The sequence below is a fragment of the Pseudophryne corroboree genome, chromosome 7 (assembly GCF_028390025.1).
Source record: "Pseudophryne corroboree isolate aPseCor3 chromosome 7, aPseCor3.hap2, whole genome shotgun sequence".
Classification (NCBI taxonomy): Eukaryota; Metazoa; Chordata; class Amphibia; order Anura; family Myobatrachidae; genus Pseudophryne; species Pseudophryne corroboree.
In genome coordinates, this window is record NC_086450.1 from 324,335,078 (window position 1) to 324,362,573 (window position 27,496).

At 40.4% G+C, this 27,496-nt stretch overlaps 1 pseudogene; it reads left to right on the forward strand.

Annotated features, from left to right (window-relative positions):
- Positions 1 to 6,492: 6,492 nt before the first annotated feature.
- Positions 6,493 to 6,612, forward strand: LOC134947049 (5S ribosomal RNA; annotated as a pseudogene).
- The last annotated feature ends 20,884 nt before the right edge of the window (positions 6,613 to 27,496 follow it).

The window sequence follows — 27,496 nt, forward strand, 5'->3', positions numbered from 1 at the left end:
AGAGCCCAAAAGGCATCACCAAATATTCATAATGCCCTGAGTGGGTATTAAAGGCAGTCTTCCATTCATCCCCCTCTCTTATTCGGATTAGATTGTACGCACCGCGTAGGTCAATCTTAGAAAAAATGGTGGCAGTACGAAGCTGGTCAAACAAGACCGAAATGAGAGGCAGTGGGTATGAGTTTTTAATCGTGATACGGTTCAATTCCCTGAAGTCGATGCAGGGTCGCAACGAACCGTCCTTTTTACCCACGAAGAAGAACCCCGACCCAACTGGAGACTGTGAAGGTCTGATAAATCCCTTAGCCAAGTTCTCCTGAATGTACTCTGCCATTGCCTGAGTCTCAGGACGTGACAGGGAGTACAACCTGCTCTTGGGAAGCTTAGCATTTGGCAACAAATCAATGGCACAGTCATAGGGGCGATGGGGAGGTAGTACCTCTGCAACTTTTTTGGAGAACACGTCCGCAAAATCTGCATAACACCCTGGCAATCCTGGCAAACTTAGCTGCGAGAGCCTGACTGGAAGGCTCAAGCAACTCCTGAAACAATCAGTACCCCAACTAAGAATCTCCCCAGAGACCCAGTCAAATTGAGGATTGTGGGCCCTTAACCAGGGTAACCCCAACACCAATGGGGCAAAAGTACAGACAGTCACATAAAAGGACAATTTTTCAGAGTGTGTGGCTCCAATAAACAAAGAAATCTGGCTAGTGCAAGAGGTAATTTTACCTTGGGATAATGGTTCCCCGTTTAACCCACAAATCTCAATTTCCGATGCCAAGGGTACTAAGGGAACAGAGTGTTTTAGGGCGAATTGGCGGTCCATAAAAACCCCGTCGGCCCCACTGTCCACAAAGGCCTCAGTCTTGACAGTTTGACCGAGGATCTTCAAGGTCACCGGAATGATAAAAGTCTTCTTGGGAAATTCTGACTTCTGGCCTGACAGGATATTTCCCATCACCCTCAGGCCCTGAAGTTTTCCGGCTTTTCTGGGCATGATACTACCACATGACCTTTATTCCCACAGTACAAACACAACCCCTGCTGTCTCCTCCGCGTCTTCTCACGCGAGGAGAGGCGGGCAGCCCCAATCTGCATAGGCTCCTCAGAAAATTCCTCAGAGTCTGAGGTTCCCTTGGGAAGGAAGGAAATCTCAGTCTCCCTTTCAAGCCTACGCTCTCTCAGCCGTCTATCCACCCGGATGGATAACTGCATGAGCTGATCCAAGCTATCAGGCAAGGGATATTGTACCAGTTGGTCCTTTATCTGGTTAGAAAGACCTCTTCGGTACTGGTGTCTCAGGGCTGGGTCATTCCACTGGGTATCATGGGCCAACCTCCGAAACTCCGTACAGTAAACCTCAACTGGCCTTCGCCCTTGCTTAAGGATCGAAATCTGAGCCTCGGCTGAGGCCGTCTTGTCAGGGTCATCATACAACATGCCCAGTGCCGTAAAAAAAGCATCAACACTTTTAAGCGACGGACAGTCAGGCTGCAACCCATATGCCCAGACCTGTGGGTCTCCTTGTAGCAAGGAAATCACTATGCCCACCCGCTGAATCTCCGACCCAGAAGACTGAGGCCTAAGCCGGAAGTATAGCTTGCAGCTCTCCTTGAAACAAAAGAACTGCGAGCGATCTCCAGAAAAACGATCCGGGAGATTTACTTTCGGCTCCTTAACCCCTGCAGGTGCTGCTGCTGCGGGAGCTCCGCCAGCAGCCTGGGAGGTGTGCATTTTAATGGACAAATCATTAATTTGCCGAGTCAGGACCTGCACCTGATCGACCACCTGTTGCAACGTATTTTGAGGGGTATGCTCCATATTCCCACAAAATTTCAACAGGAGTATTAGGCTGCTGAATATGTTATGCACACCAGTGCCTGCAGGAAAGTACTAGTGTCAGAACTGTTATGCACTCCAGTGTCTGCAGGAATGTACTGGTGTTTGAACTGTTATGCAAAACAAATGGACTCACAGACAAACTGGGGAATATGACATAACGTACACAGAAGGTGATAGGGTAACAAAATACACACACAGTGAACAGAGAAGCCCAGAGGCTAAGGAACTGGGTATCTCCCTTGTATTAGAACTGCTCAGATGTAAAAAGCAAGATGTTGTGTTTTAATACGTAGAGAACCCGAAATGCTGTTGCTAAGGGCAACAGCAAAACCCTAAAGGGTTACCAACGGGTGTGGCAGTAAACTCCTTGGTCAGAGATGGAATGATAGACACAAGGAGAGCCTCCACAATCCTGATTCTCACTTGCAGTGCACAGGTTTAAGCTTACTGCCACTAAACTGACCCCTGACACCTAGCACAGTGAGACAGGATTAGACAGGCAAGTGTTAGAATACAGCCGCAAACTTGCTAAGTTCACAGAGTAATAACAGAACCCCAGCAAGCTAAACGACTGACTCCAGTCTTACTGCTAGGTCTGGATTGGCAGAGTGTAATACCAAATCCCCAGGCCTATTTGCAGTAAGCTACAAACAAATACAAAGCTACACAGTACTGGCTAACTTTCATGAACTGACTAACCAACAGAGATTCAGCAGCATCTGCTTACCCTGAAAAGAGGCCTTATAAAGCAGGTGCTGTCCACGCCCCACTCAGACCTCACAGACTGTGAGCACAAAAACCAGCACCGGATCCCCTGCCGTGCACAGAGCCTATAACCACTGCACAGCAAAAGACCCGAACCGGAGTATCAGCTGCGCTCAGGTTACTCCACTAGCACTTGTCTCCCGGTTGCCATGACGACGTGGCAGCACAGGGCAGGAGACCCTAACATGAGGAACATGATTGAGGGGTGAAAAGTGATTAAACATATTAATGATTATTGAGGAAAGGCAGATATAGTGCTTGTTAGGAAAAACCTCCGTGAAAGAAAAAAGAGAAAAGAGAGGTGTGACTTTACACTGATGTGATGTGTGAGGTGTTATGAGAATTATATATATATATATTTTTTCACATATATATATTTTTTAGGTTGGCTGTGAAAAGAAGAAGAGAAAGAGCTCTATATAGGATACCAGAGGTTATAGTATGAGGACATTAATTTAGATATACCCCATAATTTATGTGTTCATTCATGCCTGCTGGCTGTAAAGATCCCATCTTAAAGATCCATTCACTTTCTCTTTGCAGTAAGTTCTCAGTTAGGTTGCCTCCTCGTATTCCGAGTTTAATTTTCTCCAAGCCGAAGATTTTAAGCTCCTCCCATCTGCTTTCATGATGGGTATGGAAGTGGCGAGCGACTGAGGTTAATTGTTTCATCTTTGCCTTGTCTGAAATAGCATTACGTATAGATCCTACATGTTCTAGGACTCGCTGTTTATGCGGACGGGTTGTCATGCCAATATAGTTTTGGTTACAGCTACATTTTAGGCAATAGATAACCCCTTCAGTTCGGCAGTTCATGTAGTCTTTTATTTGTATCTTCTTTCCGAATTTGTCTTCTACTTCTTTTGTTGGATGAATATATCTGCAAGCTTTGCATTTGCCACAGGGATATGTTCCAGTGACAGTTGGTTTTTTTGTAGGAAGTTTTTGAAAATGACTGCTTACAAGTCTGTCTTTAAGGTTTTTGGATCTGCGCCAACTCATGGCGACCTTAGGACCCAAATTTTCGGATAAAGTAGGGTCTGCATGTAAAATATGCCATTGGCATATTTTACATGCAGACCCTACTTTATCCAAAAATTTGGGTCCTAAGGTCGCCATGAGTTGGCGCAGATCCAAAAACCTTAAAGACAGACTTGTAAGCAGTCATTTTCAAAAACTTCCTACAAAAAAACCAACTGTCACTGGAACATATCCCTGTGGCAAATGCAAAGCTTGCAGATATATTCATCCAACAAAAGAAGTAGAAGACAAATTCGGAAAGAAGATACAAATAAAAGACTACATGAACTGCCGAACTGAAGGGGTTATCTATTGCCTAAAATGTAGCTGTAACCAAAACTATATTGGCATGACAACCCGTCCGCATAAACAGCGAGTCCTAGAACATGTAGGATCTATACGTAATGCTATTTCAGACAAGGCAAAGATGAAACAATTAACCTCAGTCGCTCGCCACTTCCATACCCATCATGAAAGCAGATGGGAGGAGCTTAAAATCTTCGGCTTGGAGAAAATTAAACTCGGAATACGAGGAGGCAACCTAACTGAGAACTTACTGCAAAGAGAAAGTGAATGGATCTTTAAGATGGGATCTTTACAACCAGCAGGCATGAATGAACACATAAATTATGGGGTATATCTAAATTAATGTCCTCATACTATAACCTCTGGTATCCTATATAGAGCTCTTTCTCTTCTTCTTTTCACAGCCAACCTAAAAAATATATATATGTGAAAAAAAATATATATATATAATTCTCATAACACCTCACACATCACATCAGTGTAAAGTCACACCTCTCTTTTCTCTTTTTTCTTTCACGGAGGTTTTTCCTAACAAGCACTATATCTGCCTTTCCTCAATAATCATTAATATGTTTAATTACTTTTCACCCCTCAATCATGTTCCTCATTCACCATTTTCACCTCACCCCCTCCTTCATATCCCATTTATTTCATCCTTCTCACTTAAACATAATAAAACATACTTTAAAAACGACCAATCTAATAATCACACCTTATTATCAATGAATCAATTAAGTATCTCCATCACTGACACAGATCAATTAACATTATCACTTGCACAATCAACTATATATATATATATTTCTATATATATTGTATTTTCTATTATAATTTCTATTATAATTTTATTACTAACTGTCTTATCACAAGTTTCTCTCCTTCATTACATACATATCTTCTTTTTCTTTATTTTCATCAAGTCCACCCAGTTAATTTATTTGTATGTTAAATTAATTAAACACAGGCGGTTACAATCAGTAACGATGCCCAACTTGAGAGATTTACTCAACTTAACCATGATTGGGGGATCAGTATGTCTATCAATAATTCCATCCAATCAACTATGAGCCCTGCTCTACATAAACTGGAATCCTCAGTGACCTCATTACGTCCTGTGACCAAGCTTATCTTGCGAAACGTACGTCAGGTATAGCGATCACGTGCTGCGCACACGTGACCGCGCCAGCCGGAGCGCTCAGACCATCACCAGGCAACGGCCCCAGCTATCGCTCTCCTTCAGAGAGACCTCGGACAGATGCGGCAGCAGCTCTTGAAGCATCCCCACAGCAACGGCTCCAAACTACCGCTCCCTTGGAGCGTCAATACGGACACACGCCGCTGCAATCTCCGGAGCTTCCACTTAGCTACAAACGGAACGACATTACAAACATCAGTACTGGTATCGTATATACTCAACACCAATGAGAAAACTCAACTACTTTTACAGTACCTACTTGTAACGTCTTAACCGTCAATCGTGGTTATCCCCCTCTTTTCTACAAAAACATTGAAGATACTCTGCAGGTTTAATTATAACCTGCTGTGATACACTTTCTTTCCCCACTTTTTCAAACCCCCCCCCCTCCCATCCTCCCCTTTCCCCCTCCTTCCTTTCCTACCCCCCTTCCCTTTTCCTTTTCCCTATTGACCCAGAGGGGTTAATCACCAATAACCATCTGACTGATTTATTCTGTCTGCCTGTTATTACGCCACACAGGTCCGTCATAAAGAACGGGCATCCAGATAATTTATGCCCGTCTGTCAGCCATGTTGCCATACATATATGCTGTCTTTTACAGCACAATTTAAAGTAATTATTTAAATTGGTACGGCCGTACTGATGATCTGCTCTGAGCCCAGATATAAGGATAATCAATTAGTAATTATACGTGGCATTTGTGAATTTTCCCACATTTATTATCCTTAATAACTTAACTACATGTCTTCTGTGATTTTTACATCACATGCTGTATAATCAAGGAATTGTGTTTATAATCATCTCTTGGTGACCACTGTGTCATATACTAATTAATTAGTTGGTGATTGTTTGATTACATGCATATAATTTCTTTATATGGCCGCTGTGTCATGTATCTGTTTATCAGCTAATTACAGGTCAATCAACAAAACTCAGTCACACAATCAGGGGAGTGTATGTATAATTATCTTCTTTTTGACCATTGTGTCTTATGCTGATTAACCAGCTGGTGAATGTCAGGATAATTGCATACGTCCAATTTTTTCCTAATTTTTTCCTTCCCTTTTTGTGACTATTTCACTGCATCTGCTGATTATTCATAATCATATGTAGGTACTCTTATGACCGCCGTGTCACGTGTTATCATAGATCAGGTATATTTGAATTTTTCTACATACCTGATTAATTATGCAGATGTAATTAATCCTTATGACCACTGTGTCATATGTTGATGATTCAGCTGATTGCATGTAATTTCCTTTTGTAACTCATTTGTTACGAATCACATATAATTTCCATTCCTAACATACAGCAATCATTTGGCATATATTTGGAGTGACCAAGGAGGAAAGTCCAATAATTGCGGTCGCACTTCACTGGAGATGCCCAATCTCTTCCGAACTTGGAAGCTAAGCAGTGAAAGGCCGGGTTAGTACAAGGAAGGGAGACCTCCTCTGAACACCCTGGTACTGCAATAAATTGACTATTGGACACAGTGGCACTCAACTTTATGTCATCCAATATTGGGATTTGCATGACCAATGATTTTACTTTCTGCACTTATATAATCCATAATGGATATTAGCAGTATGAATGATGGTCATACACTCCAAAAAATATGATGTAGATTCTTGTTGACACAAGCATCACAGAATTCTACTCTCCGGCAATTCATAAATCGTGAATTGAGATCACGAATAATTAGATTTATTAATATTTTCGCTAAGCTATGTTTTTCACACACACTCACTCCTAGGATTTGATTTATATTGATTAAATTGTTGTTTTTGAAAATTTATTAAGTATAGTATTTTCCTCTGAATCAAGAGTGCTCCCAAAAAAGAGTCCTTTCTTTCAAACCTTCTTTTGGTTATTTTGGTACTTGATACTTTCTGACTCTAGGGAGCACCACTGAAAGCAACATTGATGTTGGGATAAACCCCTACAACATCTATATTTGCCATATACAGAAGAAATTCTATTTAAATTCAGTTCTTTCAGAGGCTACTAACTATCTATACATTATTGTTTGGACTGGTGCGGTTCCCTCCTAAACCCATTTCCCAATCTATATTTGAATAGCCCCAGCAGATTAGCCTTCAGTCAGTTACCATGGCTAATTGAATTTGGTCCTATAAGAACAAACAATACTGAACTTTGTAAGGGACATTTACTGAAAAGTCACCACGGTCAGGATGAGGATTTAATTTAAGTCATCATTTATTACAGGTAAGCTCCGCATCCCTCCTCCTACATATTCATCTTTTCATAAATCTGTCTCAAAATCATGTTACATGCATCTAAAAACATATCCAAAATATGACCATATCTTACACAAGACACTGCTAAAACTCTAATCCATGCACTCATTATCTCCCGCATTGATTATTGCAATAGTCTCCTAACTGGTCTTCCCAAAACAAGACTCTCACCACTACAATCCATTCTGAATGCAGCTGTGCGGCTAATCTTCCTCGCTAGATGTTCGTCGTCTGCAGATCCACTCTGTCAGTCCCTCCATTGGTTACCTGTATTCTACCGTATTCAATATAAAATACTTTTACTCACACACAAGGCCATTAGCCAAACTACACCAACATACATCACTTCGCTTATCTCAAAATATCTCCCAACCCGACCTCTTCGCTCTTCACAAGATCTGCGTCTCTCATCCACACTCATTACTCGCTCCCACTCACAATTGCAGGACTTTCATCGGGCTGCATCCACTCTGTGGAATGCCTACCATGTACAATAAGACTCTCCTCTAGTTTCCAAACCTTCAAGCATTCCCTGAAAACTCCCCTCTTCAGGCAAGCGTATCAAATTCCAGAACCGCCCTCATAACTTTCATAAACCTTCCTATCAAATTGCATCCACTCTGTACAGTCCACACATATCCTCTCATGTATTCTCATCCTTCCTCTCGCCCCCGGTTCATCATTGGTGTATGACCATATCATACAGCCCACCAAGACCTTTGCAATCTGGTGGACAACTATGCAATAGATAGCACCTATCCTTGTGTATCCATGCCTATTTCCCTATAGATTGTAAGCTTGCGAGCGGGGCCTTCCTACCTCTATGACTATTTGTTATTACCCAGTTTTGTTATATCATTGTTTTGTTATATCATTGTTATTTCCAATTGTAAAGCGTAACGGAATTTGCGGCGCTATATAAGAAACTGTTAATAAATAAATAAATATAAAGAATATATGACATGGTAAAATTTTGCATATCTAAAGGTATATTTTAAAGCTGCTATTTAAGCTGTAAAATGTGCTCGCTCTCTCTCTCTCTCTCTCTCTCTCTCTCTCTCTCTTATATATATATATGTTGAAATTGAAGATGTACTTATTTTATTTGACCGGTCAATATACTATTGATACATTTGCATTTATATATTTTTGATATATTTGATAATACTGTGTATTAGCGCCAGACCATTTGTGTTGTATATAAATATAAAGAAGCAATAGGAAGTGGGACAGCAATAATGTTCAAATAACATCCCGTGCCATTGCTATATGCCACCGAACTGTAAGTGGGACACAAACCTCTGTAATTTTACTAACGGTTCCCAGACCAAGAATACATCACCTGTGTAATGCTTACAAAACTGTGAATGGCCCTGTGGTCTTTTTTCTGACTAGACTTTATTTAGGTATTGTCCTCAGGGTTAAAGAGAATTTACCTAACCGAGTGTGGCTGGCTCACCATCCTGTCAAGGCACCATTAGTTATACAAGAAATGTCTGCTCCACATATTGCTAAATGTCACACATAAGACCAGGCTTTTTCAACCAGTGTGCCGTGGCACACTAGTGTGCCGTGACCAGTTGCAAGGTGTGCCGCGGAGCCAGAGCAGCTTCCTGCACCTTCAGAGTGAACTGTTGGCCCGGGCTCTTCTTAGAGAATCAGTCGTGCTCCAGCCATGACGTATGCCTTGAAGACACGGCGGTGTGATATCATAGGTCACGGCCGCCGCATATCACCAGCCAGCAAGCCCGCCTGCATACACATATTCCTGTTCCCGCCTGCATACACAGCTTTCCTTGCCTACCCTCATCCACACCTGCCCGACCGCCTGCTGCTCAGTATTCGTAGCACTCCACTATGAACAACCCCCGCCACTGAGGGACAGGTAGGAGGACAGCTGACCGGTAGGGGCTAATATTTGTTATTTTATTTCTCCTGTGGGGAGCAATAGGATTTATGTAGAGAACAATGTGATTGTTTTTTCTGTGTAGGCCAATGTATGTGTGGATTTTTTTTTTACTATGAGGGCCAATGTGTGTGTGTGGGGGGGGGGGTTCTGTGGGGAACTGATGGTGTGCCTTGGCAATTTTAAAATATTGTTCGGTGTGCCGCGAGTAAAAAAAGGTTGAAAATCACTGCATTAGACTGAAGCTAAGACTGACCGAGTCCAATATACTAGGCATTCCTGTGCTGTCTTTGGGCAATCCTTCAGCTCATCACTGAATGTGAGGCATGTAGGCTGACATTTTCCCATATAGTTTGTGTTTCTTTCCTGTAAACTCTGATTATGTGATCAGCTGATCCAATGACTAGCTTTCACTTTGTTTGAGTATAGTATTTAAACCTGTTTAGATTGCGGCTTAGTCCCAGATCTTCATACAACCTCATAGGTGTCTGACATCTTGGCTCCCTGAGATTCCCTGTGTCTCCATTTTCCTCATTCAGATTCCATGTGCCTCTGCATTAGTGTTTGTACACTATGTCCTGGTGCTTCGTGTCTCAGAGATCTTCCACTGAACCGATTGCTCCATCCTCATCTTATGGACCTTGATGTGTCTCACAGTGCAACCACTAATCCACACCAGGCCTCTTGAAGCCTTGTACCCAACTGCAATCCACAGTATTTACTATATCTACAGTATCTACTACCATATCCCCTACCTTCTAGGCAGTATGTGTCCCATCAAGTTATACTGTGTTAGTCACTGCACCGCCAGATCTCCTGGTGCCTTGTGCCTCAAGTTTTGTCCATGTCTCTTCCATCACATCAGTGCAGGTTACATCTGGTGTTTGTGAAGCCTTGCAGTGCTAAACTAGTACTAACTGAATCAGATCCAGAACATCACTGTATATTGCAATACTAAGCTGACCAAGTTATGCCATTGCTATCTTCCACCCTTTTCCTTAATTAGATCTCTTTGACTGTTTAACATTTACTATAAATTTACTGTGAAGTTATTTACTTTTCAATTATTTTTTTTGTTGATTTATTATTTGCATGCCTCTTTCATTCAAATTATCAGTACATATATCTACTACTGCCTTATGTGTCCCTTTGCCTATAAAGTCCAGATGTACTTCCTCCATCTACTCTTTCCACCACTTTCCACACACGAATTAAGAACCTGACACTCTACAGCAATATATCTATTTTCTATCTATTATGTTACATTATCCCAATTCTACTGAGGTTATATTCAGCTAAATCTATATTCTACAAAAATTGCTCTTGCCTTTGGGTAGTTGAACTATTTATTAGAAAATAAATGAAAAGCCCTGAAGTCAAATATGTATTAGATTAGTCTGCACTTCCCACATACCAAGAATTTTTCAGTAGACAGCAAAATCATCACCCCCAGGTTCATTAGCATAAACAGCATGACACCACCAGCTCAGATCTTTTCAGTCTCTAAACCCTTATCTTAGCACAGAACTGACACTACAGTATTTAGTAACTTAATACTGGTTCCTGAACTTTCACCAACTGACCCAACTTTAAAGGTGAATAAGTGAGGGTCTCAACATACACACACATGGTAGAGACTTGAAGTCTGTAAGGACCACCATCAAGGTGTCAAAGGTAAGTAGTCTAATCAAGCATAAAGTATGGTACCATACAGGATTGCTTGAACACCCTAGTGTCTATTGAGCAAAATATCAGCTTTTCAAGCCATCATATGCTAACGTTATATTGGGACCACCAGGCATTGTTGTAACTACAGTAGCATTCATCTTCAATATTTGTATCATTATTTTATTAAAAATAATGACTACACAAAGGTGACCTGTGGCTCAAGGAAACAACTGGAAATCAGCTGAGTATAAAACCAATGAAATTAGGTAACCTCATCGTGTGTGTGTGTGTGTGTGTGTGTGTGTGTGTGTGTGTGTGTGTGTGTGTGTGTGTGTGTAATTTTGTTATTATGCTTTATAGCATTTACTTATATAGTGCCAATAGATTCCGCTGCACTTTATCATTTTATTATTAAAGACATTTTTGTACTAATGGGTTTAGATGGGGTAGCTCTGCATCTTCTGCTGTAGCTTTAGCCAACTCTATCATAAGATGTAACTAGGTAAGAAGATTACATAAATAACGATGTTTTGTTTAAGGAAGTTTAATGCCAAAAGCGCTGATGTCAACTTTATATTTCTGCTAAAATGTTGACTCTTAATTGTAATCTTTAATAGAACAACATAACACAAAACAATAAAACTTTAATTTGCTTTCTATGCTTTCAAATAAAAACCGCCAACGTTTTGTAATCAATGCTGCAAAAACAAAATGTCAAGTAACTTTGTTTTTCTTGGATTACTCATTTGGAATCACTATGTGCACATCTGCACTGCATTGTTACAAAAGGCTTGCATAACATCCAATCTATCGTGTAATAATATTACATATCAATACAAAAATATTCTATTTCATGGGTGTGATGTGAGCTTCAAGATTTATCATGTACAAGAACAATGCTTAACAAAAAATAAATAAAACAACAGAAAATTATAGCATTTTATTATAGATAAAAGGCCAAAAATAATTGAAATCTGTTATTGACTAGAGCAGTGGTTCCCTAACTCGGTCTTCAAGTACCCCCAGCAGTTTGTGTTTTCCAGGTCACTTAGCAGTTGAACAGGTGTATTTATTACTCACTGACATATTTTAAGAGACCCGCAGGTAGAGCAAATCATTTCACTTTCAATCCTGTGTGGAGACCTGGAAAACATGAACTGTTGGGGGTACTTGAGGGCCGAGGTTGGTAACCACTGGACTAGAGAGTTATAATATAAATTAAGTTGTATAACAAACAACACTATCCAAGCAATATTATCTAAAATGTAATACAATGCAATTTTCCCTAATTTTCAGCTTAAAATCTCCAAATACATGGAATATTACATTTTCATCTAAATGTAGTTCTCCAACTGTTATTCTGAATATTAACTAAAGTTTAACGTTGCTTTGACACTTCCACAAATAAGATCTAAAGAAATGTTCCATGGTATTTGGATTTTGTCATTATTTCTCTCTCTTCATAAACAGTGTTTGGCAAGGGTAAATTCTAATTTCAGTCAATGCGGTAATATTGGGCAGAGAAAAATACAGTGATATGGGGCAAACATATTCAGTTATAGGGAACGAGTAAATAACATCCCTATTCCTCTGACAGTGTAAAAGGGATCTATCTCCTATCTGATGCTATGGAAGCTTGTTCTGTCTTCCATCAATAACACATTTAAAAGGTAGGTCATAGTATTTCATTGTGTCTATGAAGAGCAGATGCCAACTACATCTAACTTAAGATAAAATATACATAGTTCTGATATTTTCTATTTTAAGTATAAAGTCCAAAAATATTTAAAAACATTTTTAAATAGCCAGAGAAACATTTTTTTGTAATTGCAATGTTTTTTATTTCATTTTTTAATTCCAAGTATTATTTTGTTATTCAAATTTTTAAATACAAACCCAATAATAAAATAATAGCAACATAAAAAATCAGAAATCTTAAAACAAGGTAAAAAAGTTAAATCGTTAATCAAACTTTAAAATATTTCCATAAACTCTCCCAGTGATGAGCAATTCAATCAGCATCTAGTGCTGTAGTATGGAACCCAACATTTTTGTTTGCACTGTAAGTTTAGGGTCTACCACCGGAAGTCTCGGTCAAGATGCCGAATTTGGGGGGGGGGGGGAGTTAATTTTTTAAGAACTTTATTTTCTGGAGATATTAATGTTAGAGCAATTATCCAAAACGTTATCAGAGAAGAAATCATGAGTTTATAATTTAGGGAATTGCATGATAACAAGTCAGCTGTACAGTATATGGACCCCTATTTATGGGAGAGCAGTAGCGAGCCATTCAAAGTTACAAATCAAACTGAAGAGTGGAAAGAAGAATCTATGGCTGAAATTTTAAGGGATTTGCTTTCAAGAAAGTTCACAAAGGATTGAAGACATTATAATTTCTGATTACACCCCTATTACACTTGATTTATGGCATGCCTCCATGTCGTTAACTGACTGCTTTTGGCATTTCCCATATTATCTGTCACAATCAGATGAATTTAAAACATTGTTCTCAATGTCTTGGGCCAACTTTCTCAAAGATAACCTTGAACATTAGATGGATCCAGTCCTCTTTAGGAGGCATCGAAGTGAGCCATCCGGGGTTGCCATATTGTTATGTATCTAAATTAAAGAATCATCTAAAGAATGTAATCCTGAGTGAATTAAAGTAGTTTTGGCTTTCCATCAATATAGTGACCAGCTGTCTGATGTTAATCAGTGTAAAAAACTTCTGGAAACAGTCATGCACAAACACATCTAGACCACAAAAAGCAGTACTTTTATAAATGGGGCACTGAATTCTGTAAATTATTATTAAGGATGTCCATGCCCAGAGGTGCATCAAGAGAGGAGGAGGCCTGTGTGCAGACTCTGGGTCCCCTCCTCTCTAGCCGAAAGCACTGTAGACTCTACAGGAAAATGGCAGGGCGGCCATTTTCCACATGATTTTCCTACTGCTCATGCGCAAAATTCATGTGAAAATGGCTGCCGCGCAATTTTCCCAGTGATTTCTGTAGCGCTGTTGCTGTCAATGTTGCTAAGTGTTGAGAAACTGGGTGCAGCCATTATAAATACACCAGTGTCTATGTTGTGGAAGAAGCACTCTTTTATTATTGACATTAGGAAACTGACTACAGGTGAGACCATATACAAACTCATGAGATATCATCACCATTTTGTAAGTTTTATTTTGATATGTATAAACATGTTATGGATGGAGCAGAATCCTTGTGGAGGCCAAATTGCTCAAACTGATTCAAAGCAAAACAGATATTTTATCTCCAGGTATTACTGAACTATAATTAACTGACACTATTTCCCATTTACTGCCACATTCTCCCAACCCAGATGGCTTTACAGGTTTTTAAATTTTTCACAACCAGATTTTACTCCAGATTTATTAGAATTAATGCAAAAAAAATTAATAGAGATAATCCCCCTAAAGTTCTTTCACAAATACATTCATGACTCTCATTCCTACACCTGATAAGGATTCTCTTTTAATAAACTCATATAATGAAACTTCACTCCTTAATACAGAGTGTAAAAGTTTGTCAACATAATGACAAATAGGCTTCAGACTATACTCACAGACCTATTCACAGTACACAAAATGGGTTCATCTGTGGCCGTCATTCAGAGAAGGCTTTGAGCAGAATGTTAATAAGCTTGGACTTTGGAATGACGTGAATTTGACCCATCTGTTGTCCACTTGGTACATTACTTTTATTTGCAGTCTTCTACATGTTTGTTGAATAATGGAGTCAAGAGGGACCCACTAAGTATGCAGAGGGACATGAGACAGGGATGTACTTTGTCACCAATATTATTTATTTTATCAGTTGTCCAATTATTCAGAATTTTAAGATCTTGATCTTCATTTCAGAGCATTCTTGTGGGCACTGCTGAGGTTAAACTCTCAGCTTTTCCTGATGATATTGTTGGAGATAAGCCTCCTTCTATCAATCTCCTTCAATTGTCTGTTCATTACCCTTTGTTTACCAATCGATTGGGAATCCCAGGAAGCAGACACCACACGTCAGTTATGTCCAGCAAAATGAGACTGGCTCCACTTTATGTAGCATGACATTATAGAGAGAAAAAAGCTACTTGCATGAATACTTGATACACGTCACATTTCAAAAAACAATAATGCATTCATAACTCATAACTCCTCTCAGGCTGACATCCTCCTATGTGTCCTTCAGGAGAAGTCTAAACACAAAGAGACTGTCTAATAAGATGTTTTCAAGACTTATAGGTACGACCTTGCTTCGCACAGAATGTACTAACTATGAAATGTCAGCATTATTATGATTAACTCAGCAAAGCATACTTCTTATTCACTACATCATGGCTGCTACTTAACAAAATGGCTGACATGCTTAAGCTAAATACATATATCTCACTCAGTCTCTCCTTTCATAATAAAATGACATTACAGCTAACAATATGACATTACAGTTGAGCTACAAGGCATCACATAAACTCTGCCTAAAAAGACTAAGCAAACAGTCTAGCTATAATGGTGCTAAAGGTTATGTTCCCGTAGGACGGTGCTTGTCACTCTATCCCACGGAAGGTAAAGAACCGTTCACATTATATCCATCAAGGTAGACTGCTCACGGCTTTTTCTTGCCAAGCTCTTCTGTAGTTTCTTAAACTCGGAGGATTCACATCTTTGAGTTTTCAGATTTCTTTCAAGCTGAAAGGAAAGGAAACAAAATAGCATCTTAAAATACAGATATATGCAAATTGCTAAGCCAACAATTTTTTATAAAAAACATCACTATTTCAACAATCTACTCTTTGATCCCTCTAAACCAATTAGCTGGGTTTGAGCAGAACATTTCTCTAAACCACTTCTTGCGCACTATTTGTTTCATTAGTAATAAATATACAACACATTCTTAGAGTTCTCTTCACACATATTCTAAAAAATATTACACTCTATTTAGTAGTATGTACTTGCTTTAAACCAATTAAAACCCTTATATGCTTATATGTAGTGGGGACAGATGTCCATTCCCCTCCTTTCCAGATGTGGGCCCATGTGAGCCCAGCATTTCTTAATTAACTGGTATCTTTGAACTTCTAGAGATTTCATGATCTTTACATTAAATTGACTAACACAAGCTCTAGTGTGATAACACACCTCTTATATACTATATATATAAGAAGCACATACTACATATACTACATATATAAAAAGTATATACTTATATACTTAACACTGGTACGTAACTTTGGATTTGTGGACATGCCAGTCCCTGCCCTCTCCTGTGAGAGATATGGAGTGTATTATGACAACAATGAGTACTGAAGTTCCCAATATAATGACCCATAGTGGTCTGTCTAGTTTAGGCCCAATTAGCCTTTGTATGTTTGTGTATTTCATTGTTCAAACTTAACTTGAGCAAAATTGCAGTGGAACCCAAGTTTCTCCTTCCTTAATTGACACAGAAATAGGCGTGGTCAGCAACACTCGATATGAACCATCAAATCTGGGCTCAAATGACTCTTTCACGTGTCTTTCCAGATATACCCAATCTCCTGGTTAAAGCTTGTCGGGATTCAGATTTGCTCCTGAATCTGGGAGAAAGGCAAACTAGAAAATACAGAAGTGTCAGTTTCTTCAGTAAGACTTTTTACATATGCAGTCAAATTACCATATATATGCTGTAACTCTAATGGATAATAACATCCTATCTTAGGTATGCTATAAAACAATATTTCATAAGGTGAATAACCTATGGTTTTACTGAATATGGTTCTACTATTAACCAGTACTAAAAATTAACACTTTAGCATCCCTTTCTGGTTTCTGTGACACACCCACTAACCTATGGGGGATACATGGAATACAGTTGTATTCCCAAATCATACTTTATGTACTACATTATTTCTTTAATGAAATAAATACCGCTATCTGCTACTATAACTTCTGGTACTCCATATCTGCACATAACTTCTGAAACTAATTTTCTAGCTATTGATATTGCTGTGGCTTTTGCCATTGGCAAATAACTGAAAATGTCTGTGTCTACCAATACATCTTTGGCAGTTAGATATAGTCAATTTGCAGTCTTCGAAATGGAAAATAACTTTTTTGGGATTGCTCCAAGGATGGACTTGACCTTCTGTCCTGGATTGGACATTTCCAGTAGGCCTACATATCTTGTAGGCTGGATAACATCCTTGAGCTATCCATCTTCCATTTGATCCTCTCCCAGGTGTGTGAGTCCATGGCTTACTTAACACCTATGTGGATATAAGCTTCTCGGTAAGTATAACTTCTCTTCTAATTTTCATAAGTCAGTGTCTTCTTCTTGTCTGGCTCTTCTTCTTTGCCATGCTGCTGTTTCTTCAGGACCTGCTTGTTCCTGGAATTTCTTCAAATCCTGTAGATCAGGCATTTGAGGCCTTGCTTCTTTCTGTTACTTCTGTCTGTGTGGTGTAGATGGCTACCTTTTACTGGTTGCTTGTTTGTTTGTTTGTTTGTTTGTTTGTTTGTTTGTTTGGTTGCTTTCTTTATCCACAGGCTACTTTCTCACTCTCTCCTGCTTGGTTCTGAAGTTCAATCAGTGTATCTAGTCTGGCACTGGAATGGTTACTGGATAGACTTACCTTTCCTGCTGGGGGCATCTTGCTGCCCTCTTGGCTTCAGCATTTTGCCAGATTGTTGCCTCTTGTTTCAGGAGTGTCATTTCTTGCATGTGCCTGGATCTTCATTACTGCAACCTTTTCTGTGGCCCTTGCAGAGCTCTGAACTGGTGTCTGATCAGGGAAGCATGTTGTATGTCTTCGCCATTTGCCTTCTTGAAGCCTCTGCTTTTCCATATCTGGCTCACACTCTTGTACTGGGATGGTAAGGATCCTGAATCCACAACTTCATGTTCAGTGGTCACTTATTCCTGTATAAGGAATTCAATCCTCATGGTACCTTGATCCATCCACATATAGCTCATGCTGAGCATTAGGTAGGGCTGTGTATGTAACATATGGCAAGTTGAGGTTCTTGTTCCATTAACGCCACACAAGGATAAGGAAATTTTTTGATTACTATAATTATTCTCTTCCTCTTCTGGACCATCCCTCCGGTCCTGCATCCATGATGATCTGTCTGTATCTTGCTCTTCTGGACCACCTTCCTGGTCCTTATCATCAACTTCTTGCTTTCGGATTCATCAGTAATCTGTTTTCCCTCCTTTTGAATCTTGAGATTAAACACCTTTATTGATTAATGCTGGAAAAGGGTTGCTGAGTTGAGGGTAGTACATCTTCTGATGGTTACTTGTTGCACTTTGGCAGTGCTACTTCATACATGGTCAGCCTTGCCGCTGATAGGTGTTTGGTTCTTGCTTGTTGAAGCTTTTCTGTACCTGCATGTGGTACCTGGATGATAAGTTCATGATTCAGCACTATGCCTGTGCTCTTGTCCTCTTCTAGGACTACTGATTCAACACTGTGTCTGTGCTCTTGTCCACTTCTATGACTGTTGCTGCTGCCACTGCTCTGATGCCGGTAGGTGCTCCTTGAGTACTGCTGTCAAGCTTGCTTGAGTGGTAGGCCACTGGTCTTCGCCTCAGTCAATAATTTTGCGTATAGACTTTTATGTATGGCCTCCTTCTTCAATAGTCAGGTAGTTATAGGGCTTGAGATGAGGCAACTGCTGCTTACAATTGTTCAATTGCTTAATTCATCTGTTGCTGTGTGTAGGATGCGGACCCTCCTCCCTTTCAGTGTTGTCATACAATACTTGCATGTAGACTGGTGCTCGAGGTATCCGTGTTCTGTAGTGTCCCACTAGGCCCAGGAATGATCATCTGACTTGCTTGACACTAGTTGGCATCTTAGCTTGCAGTATGAATATTTTCCTTCTCACTTTTGTTAGATGTTGGATACCTTGAGTGTCCTAGGAAGATTACCTCTTGCTTGGCTAGCTGCAATTTCTCCTTCTGAGGCTCTGCAGTCTTGTTCTTCCAGAAACTTCAATAAGGACACTGTCTCTTCTTGGTACTTCTTTTATCTTTCTCAATATTTAATTATAACTGCAAACCCTTAAGATTCTCTAGCATAACTTTTGCTGATATTGAACGTTTTTGGTAGTGTGTTGGGATTCACTATAAATATGCCAACTCAACGGGTCTCTATCTTCATCCGAAGGTGGCTAAACAGATTTGAAGTGTTCTTCTTGCTTTGAATAGGGTGAGGGACCACATAAGCTTTTATGTATTTTGGCCCAAATCTGATAAACCTTAAAAACTGGAGAGTGATAAAGTACCAGCCAATCAACTTCATAACTGCCATGTTACAGGATGTGTTTGAAAAATGACAGTTAGGAGCTGATTTGTTAGTACTTTATAACTCTTTTTCTTTCTCCAGTTTATCACTCTTTAAGGATTAATATATTTAAGCCTTGATTCATATCATTTCAGAATGATATAATCTTACTTTACTATTTCTATAGCTGATATTTTGACAGAGCTGGGAGGTTGGAGCCATCTCCTTTTGTCTTACTTGGATAGAGCTAGTTTAATTACGATGATGACATTTCCCATTTTTGCTCACTCAGAGGAATGTACAAATAATTAACTCTATAGTCAGAAATTTAATTTGCCAGGGTAAACATTCAAGTATTGGTCTCATGAAATGGCAGCAATCTAAATATAATAATAGCATCAACTTTCCACATGTACTTAATTATAACCAAGCTGCCTTTCTAAGGCATACTGTATGACACATTTGCAGACATCTCTGGAGAGGCATATCCTGATTGACTGTAATCTCATCATCTTTATTCATTAACATAATCCAGAAATTAAACAACAAAGTACATTATAATCCCTAATTATGGTCCACACTTACGCATATTGAGTCATTTTTCCCTTTTATCCAACTATACCATGATATGGTGACACTGATAGGCTGCCTTACAGACAAAATGTCTAGACATAAAGTGGTAGATTAAATTCCAATTTTTGGGAATTTCTGCCTTGTATTTTTCCAAGTGTAACATTATCTAAGCATTAAATGGTTCTCAGACAAGCATTGGCAGACTTCATTAGATCATCTATTTCTCTCCCCCTGGTTCTCCAACATGCTATTTCCATTCATTATGTGTTCTTGAGAACTATCATGGATCATATCCAGGTTCATGCTAGCATGAACCTGTATATAATGGATTATTATTACAATAGAGGGTGTTACATGACAGGCAGTGTCAGGACACCCTACCACGTAGACGTACTGTTTTAGCCATTAAATGATGTATACTGATATTTCACTTGATCTCCACAACACAAGTAAGTTTCCATAGATGAGGAACTGGGTAGTGATCTGCGAAACACGTTATACTGGCGGAATTAAAAACTTTGCATACATAAACTTCTCTGCTCATGTACAATTGTACTCTGTGTCAATAAAAATGATGAAACTGTGAAAATGACATCACAAAGTAAAATATTGCTTCTAAGAAGCTTAATTGATCACTGTGAAAATCTAATAGAAAACTACTGCTATTTAACCAGCTTGCATGCGGGGATATGTTAGGGTCTGTTAACAGGATGGTCCTTTTCTCATGTATGAGTCTTATCGTCCAGGGACCTACAGTATCTGTATTCTCAGGTTGTCGCCCACCAAGTACTGACCAGGCCCAACACTGTATCGCCTTCAATCTCATCCGATCTTGGAAGCTATGCAGTGTTGGGCCTGGTGAGTACTTGGTGGGAGACCACCTGGGAATACCAGGTATTTTAGGTCCCTGGACAATAAGAGTCATACATGAGAAGAGGACCATCCTCTTAATGGACCCTAACATATCCCCACAAATAAGGGATAGTAGCCAACCTTGTGCAGTCACTCTGAACCTTAAGAAATATATATTTTTTAAAATTACGATATTGAAGTGCAACCACCATTGTGCTCTAAACAATAAAAAAAGTGGTTCCATACCAATTGCATATAAAGTCCAGTTATCTGAGAGCTAAACATACCTCCAGAAGTCCGCAAAAGGCAACAATCAACCTAAATCTTTTATTGAAGTCACTCAGGACAAAAGCTTAAAAATACGGGTGTAGTATGGTATGCCGGCGGCCGGGCTCCCAGCGACCAGCATACCAGTGCCAGGAGCCCAACCGCCGGCATACCAACAGCGTGGTGAGCGCAAATGAGCCCCTTGCGGGCTCGCTGCGGTAGCGCGCCACGCTATTTTATTCTCCCTCCAGGGGGGTCGTGGACCCCCACGAGCGAGAAAAAGTGTCGGTATGCCGGGTGTATGTATATATGTATATGTGTGTATGCCGGTATACTGTGCGCCGGGATCCCGACAGTCGGCATGCTGAAGACCATCCTAAAAATACACAGAGGGGGTTATTCAATTGTAGTTGGAACTGCCATCTTGTCGGAAAGACGGACGATTTTTCCCTTCAAAACTGTTAATAACATTGTTTTTTAAAATTTATTTTATTTAATAAAGTTTAAAAAGTATTTTTCTAAATATTTAAACATTATATTATGCACATCTGCAGAATAGATCTCCTCATCAAAAATGGGGGGACAGGGTGGGACGGCGCAGTCGCATGAAATCTGACCATTCCATTTAAGTGGTTTAAGGTCAGAAACTGTTCTGACCTAATCAATGCCCCTGCCATTTTTCCGTCAAGTCGGCAAATCCTACTTGTCAGAAAACACGTGGATTGGCGGAATAAGGAATAACCGCAGATCCACGTGTTTTGTCGGATTCGTGCCCAAATCTGACAGGTTTTAGCACCGTTTCCGACAATGTCAATCTGACTTTAAAAAAAGTTGGATTGGCATTGTCAGGAACAGCCAAATCCTGTCAGATTTGGCCGCTCATTGAATACTGAGATTTCGGATCTTTTCTGTCGGAAAGGATCTGACATCAATTGAATATACCCCATAGTGTAATACCATTAAAACATTTGGCAATAAAAGTATATATTAAGCGTACATTTATAAAATCAACATATGCTTATCTGAATGAACTAGAGGAATTTAGACATGTAACCCAGATCTGGTCCCAACACGCTTCATTGTCGCATTGTAATGGCGTCTGTTAAGGTGCATACACACAGTGAAATATTCACTCATCCAATCTTGGAAGCGATACAGTGTTGGCTTGGTCAGCACTTGGTGGGCGACCACCTGGGAATACCAGGTATTGACGATAAGAGTCATACATGAGAAGAGGACCATCCTGTTAACGGACCCTAACATATCCCCACATGCAAGCTGGTTAAACAGCAGTAGTTTTCTATTAAATTTTCACAGCGATCACTTACGCTTCTGAGAAGCAATATTTTTCTTTGGAATGTTTTCTTAAGGCATACCTAATAAAAGTACATTTTTACAATTTGATTATTTCTCTGTGCTATTGTAGCTACTGTTTCTGGACTTAGAGTGCTCACTACCAGGGTTATCTTTTTTCTTTACCTTTTTGGATTTGCCTAATACTTATTCACAAACCCATGGGAGCACCACTGACCATCACAACTACTCACCTTAAATAATTATTTGTGCAGATGTAATAGTGACAAATCATGGGGCTTTCCCTAGAAGTGTCAGTTTATCCAGAACAACTACCACTATCTCACTTATACTATAATCCTGTGTGGCTCTCCCAAACCACAATTTGCTAAAAATTACATCACGTTGGAGCAGACTCTTAATGAAGAGAACATTTAACAACTAAGGGTGGGTACACACTAGGCAATGTGCTCTATAACCGATGTCGCCTAGTGTTTCCCCTCCCGGGCCGCCAGACTTTGGGCATACACACTGTGCGATATCACTAATGATATCACATAGTGATGTCTTGCCGTGGCCTTCCAGAGCATGCAGTTTTGGATTATGAGTTCAAATTCAGCAGTTTGCACAGCCGACACTGAGGATCGTTAACGACCCACAAGGTCATGCATCGCTCGTCGGCGGCGGCATACACACTTAGCAATAAAGTAAACTTCATCACACAGGAAGGGTCAAAATGAGCGACGTTTAATTTACCACCTTCAGTCCATTATTATTATTATTATTATTATTTGCCACAAGGAGCCTGCAGCGCCTTACAAAGTAAAACCGAAACAGTATGACCAAAACAGGAAAAAAATGACTTAAAGTACATAACATACAAGGTTTATAAGCATAGCTGTATCAATATCATAATACCCAAATAAACAGCAAGGCAGCAGAACCCAAAGGTTTGGTGCTGTTGTAGGCAGTGGTGAGGTGATGATGGTATAAGTGAGAGAAGGAAATCACATAGCACCAAATAATATGCTCACTGTATTACTTTTACTCAATCAATTTGAATGCTTGATTACTTTTATTGTACAGTGATTTCTAATCAATGCAGTATTTCAATAAAAATATTAACAAATAAAAAATGAATCAATCCTCAGATATTTTCATGAATGTATCTAAAAGAAATTATAAAAATTAGAAGAAGGAACCTGTAGAGTTAGAAAAAATTAAATTCACAGAAGACAATTTTAAACAAAAGTAAAATACAATTTTAAACTTCTTTAACTTTTCCCAAAAACCTGCTAATATTAGGAGAGGTGGGCACCACAAGCCTGTGATTCTATGCAGACTGTAAATATTAACAGTGACTGCAGGCATGATGAATGATGTGACCCAATTAGTATTGGAAATTCACTAAAAAATTGATTCATAACATTGACTGTAGTCTATTTGTCATAGGAGTGGAATACAGAGTCTGTTGAAGGCAACAGGAGCGGCTACCCGCACTGCTCAAGCCAGAATAATAATATCCTTCGTTTTGAAATTTTCCATAGAATAGAAAAAAATAAAATTTGTAAATCTGTCTATATTAATTGTCAAATGGAATGGAGAGCATCTCATTCTGGTAATACAATAGGGACACTTTGTGATTCATTTTCTGTTTATTAAAAAAAAACCATAGAGAAGATTTATTGCCTCCTGCTTCCCCTGTCCGCCAGGGACTCAGAATGTATTGTATCATCAGAATAAGGTGACCACCATTCCATTAAGAATTTAATAAATATTCCTCACAGATTACAGGTTATGTCATTTCTTCTATATTATCAAGAATGTCAAACTGACAGATATTCATTTTATTTTGAGTAAAAGCTTCATATGAAAAATGAATAGCATATAACGAACTGCTCTAATTATATGCTTGAAATTCTTACCCAAAAGTTGACTAGTGTATTGAAGTTATTTTAATTTTCCACATAGTGCACACTATGTTTGTTTCATTACTATAGCCAGATTAAAGAGGGGATGCAGGGCATACTGTACCCCCCCCCCCCTTTGTCAGGGGGCCCCCTGGCCAGAGCACACTGACATCACTAGCATTCCCTCTTAAGCAGCAGCAGAATCAGCAGCCAGAATGCGAGCAGGATAGTACACAGTGCAGGCAGAGACACAGGAATAATAGGATTTTAATACCTACCGGTAAATCATTTTCTCTTAGTCCGTAGAGGATGCTGGGGACACTTCAAGTACCATGGGGTATAGACGGGATCCACAGGAGAGATGGACACTTTAAGACTTTCAAAGGAGTGTGAACTGGCTCCTCCCTCTATGCCCCTCCTCCAGACTCCAGTTATAGGAACTGTGCCAAGGGAGACAGACATTTTGAGGAAAAGGATTTATTGTTAAACTAAGGTGAGATACATACCAGCTCACACCTCAAGTACGCCGTACAACATGGCATTTAACAACGCAATAATTAGCTTTAGAAAATTTTTATCTGTATATCGCGCCAACCGTGAACAGCAGCTTTAGTACACCAAAAAAGGACTCCTCACAGGTTCCCAAATAGTAGACAGAACAAGAGAGACCCCTATCACCTGTAGTTGTTATTATCCCGTCATTTTCAGGTGACATCTATCTCTGTGGTGAGGCTACATATGTGAGGACAAGAGGATATATCCCTATTTATGGTCCTTTTCCACACGGTGCACCGACTATTCTGGGAGGAAGTTTGGAACAGAGACTGAATACTTCTGATATATCTTTTGATGTAAGATATTTGGACTTTGATATGAACATTTGTGATTAGCGCATTGGTGCCCATATATATCTTGTTCCATTTAACAACGCAAGTCAATGGCATGAACAACATCAGAAACAGGCTGACCACAAATGTAACACAACATGTGTGTAACCATAACTAATAATTAATAACTGCAGATACAGTACGCACTGGGACGGGCGCCCAGCATCCTCTACGGGCTAAGAGAAAAGGATTTACCGGTAGGTATTAAAATCCTATTTTCTCATACGTCCTAGAGGATGCTGGGGACACTTCAAGAACCATAGGGCTTATAACAAAGCTCTAGAACGTGTGGGAGAGTGCGGTTGACTCTGCAGCACCGATTGGCCAAACATGAGGTCCTCATCAGCCAGGGTATCAAACTTGTAGAACTTCGCAAAGGTGTTTGAACGCGACCAAGTAGCCGCTCGGCAAAGTTGTAATGCCGAGACCCCCTGGGCAGCCGCCCAGGACGAGCCCACCTTTCTGGTAGTATGGGCCTTCACCGATTTTGGTAACGGCAATCCAGCCGTAGAATGAGCCTGCTGAATCGTATGACAGATCCAGCGCGCAATATTCTGCTTGGAAGCAGGAGCTCCAATTTTATTGTGAGCATACAGGACAAACAGAGCTTCTGTTTTCCTAAACTGAGCCGTTCTGGCAACATAAATTTTCAAAGCTCTTACTACATCGAGAAGCTTTGATTCCAGCAAGGCGTCAGTAGCCACTGGCACCACAATAGGCTGGTTCAAGTGGAACGATGAAACCACTTTCGGCAGAAACTGCTGACGAGTCCTCAATTCTGCTCTCTCTTCATGGAAGATCAAATAAGGGCTATTGTGAGATAAGGCCGCCAATTCAGACACCCGCCTGGCGGATGCCAAGGCCAACAGCATGACCACTTTCCAAGAGAGGAATTTCAACTCCACCTTTTGTAAAGGTCCAAACCAATGAGATTAAAGGAATTGAAACAGCACGTTAAGATCCCACGGTGCCAAAGGGGACACAAAGGGAGGTTGGATGTGCAACACGCCTTTCACAAAGGTCTGAACTTCTGGAAGGGAGGCCAATTGTTTTTGGAAGAAAATCGATAAGGCTGAAATTTTCACTTTAATGGAGCCCAACTTTGGGCTCGCATCCACACCTGCTTGCAGAAAATGGAGAAAACGTCCTAACTGAAATTCTTCTGTAGGAGCCTTCTTGGATTCACACCAAGACACATATTTTTTCCAAATACGGTGGTAATGTTTCATCGTCACTCCTTTTCTAGCCTGAAGAAGTGTGGGAATGACATCACTGGGAATAGCCTTTCGGGCTAGGATCCGGCGTTCAACCGCCAAGCCATCAAACGTAGCCGCGGTAAGTCTTGATATACGCACGGCCCCTGCTGTAACAGATCCTCTCGTAGAGGAAGAGGCCAGGGCTCTCCTATGAGTAATTCCTGAAGATCTGGATACCAAGCCCTCCTTGGCCAGTCCGGAACAATGAGGATCGCCTGAACCTTTGTTCTTCTAATGATCCGTAGCACCTTTGGAATGAGTGGAAGCGGAGGGAACACATACACCGAGTGAAACACCCATGGTGTCACTAGGGCATCCACTGCTATTGCTTGAGGGTCTCTCGACCTGGAATAATATCTCTGAAGTTTCTTGTTGAGGCGAGACGCCATCATGTCTATTTGAGGAATTCCCCCAACGACTTGTCACTTCTGCAAAGACCTCTTGATGAAGACCCCACTCTCCTGGATGGAGATCGTGTCTGCTGAGGAAGTCTGCTTCCCAGTTGTCCACTCCTGGAATGAAGATCACTGACAGAGAGCTTGTCTGTCTTTCCACCCAGCGGAGAACTTTTGGGGCCTCTGCCATTGCCGCTCTGCTCTTTGTTCCGCCCTGGCGGTTTATGTGCACTACTGCTGTTATATTGTCCGACTGGATCAAGACGGGCAGATTGCGAAGATGTTCCGCTTGAAGAAGGCCGTTGTAAATGGCCCTTAACTCCAGAACGTTTATGTGTAGACAAATTTCCTGGCTTGACCATCTTCCCTGGAAGGTTTCCCCCTGTGTGACTGCACCCCAGCCTCGGAGACTCGCATCCATGGTCACTAGGATCCAGTCCTGGATCCCGAACCTGCGTCCCTCTAGGAGGTGAGAGCTGTGCAGCCACCATAGGAGTGAGATTCTGGTCTTGGAGGACAGGATTATTTTCCGGAGCATGTGCAGATGGGATCCGGACCACTTGTCCAACAGGTCCCACTGAAATACTCTGGCATGGAATCTGCCAAATTGAATGGCCTCGTAGGCCGCCACCATCTTCCCCAGCAATCGAGTGCATTGAAGGATTGACACTCTCGCTGGTTTCAGAATTTGTTTGACCAGACTCTGAATTTCTAGAGCTTTTTCCACTGGAAGAAAAATTCTCTGTAATTCTGTGTCCAGAATCATTCCCAAAACGACAGCCGTTTCATCGGAATTAACTGTGACTTTGGCAAG